Source organism: Triticum dicoccoides, chromosome 4A, assembly GCF_002162155.2.
Source record: "Triticum dicoccoides isolate Atlit2015 ecotype Zavitan chromosome 4A, WEW_v2.0, whole genome shotgun sequence".
Classification (NCBI taxonomy): Eukaryota; Viridiplantae; Streptophyta; class Magnoliopsida; order Poales; family Poaceae; genus Triticum; species Triticum dicoccoides.
Window position 1 is genome coordinate 278,211,766 of NC_041386.1, and position 1,727 is coordinate 278,213,492.

The 1,727-nt window shown below is 37.2% G+C and overlaps 1 pseudogene; it reads right to left on the minus strand.

Annotated features, from left to right (window-relative positions):
* Nucleotides 1–557: 557 nt before the first annotated feature.
* On the minus strand, nucleotides 558–1,181 carry LOC119290085 (annotated as a pseudogene).
* Between the last annotated feature and the right edge of the window lie 546 nt (nucleotides 1,182–1,727).

Below are 1,727 nucleotides of genomic sequence, written 5' to 3' on the forward strand. Positions count from 1 at the left end.
TGAACATTAATCGGTATATTAAATAGGAATTTAGCAATATATATTCAAAAAAATATGTATTGTACCACACTCCCATGCTCCTAACTATATGATATAGCAAAATATGGTACTATAGGCATATGAAAAATAAAAATCATAAACAAGATCACAAGAGGTAAAATTGTTAACCCGGATATAGGAAATAACAAACAATATGCATCCAACATATCAAGATAAATATGCAACCACACAGTACAGTATGCAATCCAACATGTCAATATAAATGGCAGCCACACAAATAGGGAATACAAAATAAATGGCACCACACAATATGCATCCACATGTAAAGATAAATAGCAGCCACACAAATAGGAAATACCAAATATAATTCAAAATAAGGTTCACAAGACGAATAGGTAACAAGGTTAAGTTTAGCTATATAGATAGAAATAGCCAAATAACTAACATGCTAACAAGGTTCGGCCATACACATAGAAATAGGTATCAAGGTAATAAGGATTAAGAACATAAGGTTCGGGCACACAAATAGCAAGCAAAATAAGTTTGCGATGAATGGCTCAAGGCTGCGGGGGCTCCTCCTCCTCCTCCTCCTCATCATCATCTTTGGTTGCCATCACCCCATCATCATCGGACTCGTAATCAATCTCATCATCCTCCATATCTACCGCATGATCAGATTCATCATCATCCTCAACGTATTCTTCAACTTCATGGAGTTCTCTAACTCATGCACTCCTACGAAGCTCTGTAGGTTCGCTTCCCCCCATTGCTTCATCAATGATGTTGTATGGCACCCCCGTAGTGGGATCAAACTCATCATCAATGTATGCCTCTTCACATATCCATTCTTGTGCTCGTGATGCATCTTCACCAAGAAGAACATCACTATAAGAGGATAACTTATTTCTTTTATCAATCATCCTTCCCTTGAATTGGATATAAACTAGATTTACCCTATGGGCCACATCTAGTTTATTTCTCCTCTTTGCATCTACCTACAAAATTAAAATGGAAGCCTCATGAAATTAATTGTGAGAAGAATATTCAGATTTGACAAATTGTGAGAAGAATATTCAGATTTGACTAATTGTTAGAAGTCTAAGAGTTACCATTTCAAAAGTGCTGCAATTTCTTTCGCATCCAGATGAACTTGTGGTCAAGTTGAGTATGCTTATGGCCATGTGTTGCAATGTAGGAGTTTGTAATCCATAAGTTGACCACCAATCAGCTACAATTTGAGACAAGTGAAAAAACATGCAATCAGCCCATAATTTCATAAATGTCATAATAAGTTTTTTTGCTTTGAGAACATGCTTACCGGGATCGAAATTGTTATTCTCCATTGCTTTCAATGCAGCCACCTTCCCAAACATACCCTCTTTCTTTTTAAACTTGGTGAAGTCAATGTTAAACACCTTATTTTGCTTGATGTCATCATCATAATAAAATGTCTCCATGACTTCCATAAGCGCAACCACTACCTCCACATCCGTAAAGATGCTCGGGTCAGCATAACTATATTTGGGATTCAAGATGTATGCTATCATGTGCAATGGAGAATCCAGCCTCCCACTCATCTTGGTATTCATGGCATTAGTGATCACCAAATAGTCTTTTTCTGAATTTTCAACAGCAACCTTGATTTCCCTTTTTGCACTTATTAGTTCTCCATACATAGAGGCCATAGATGGACCATCCGCATCAGCCAACCGAAGCACCTTCACCAA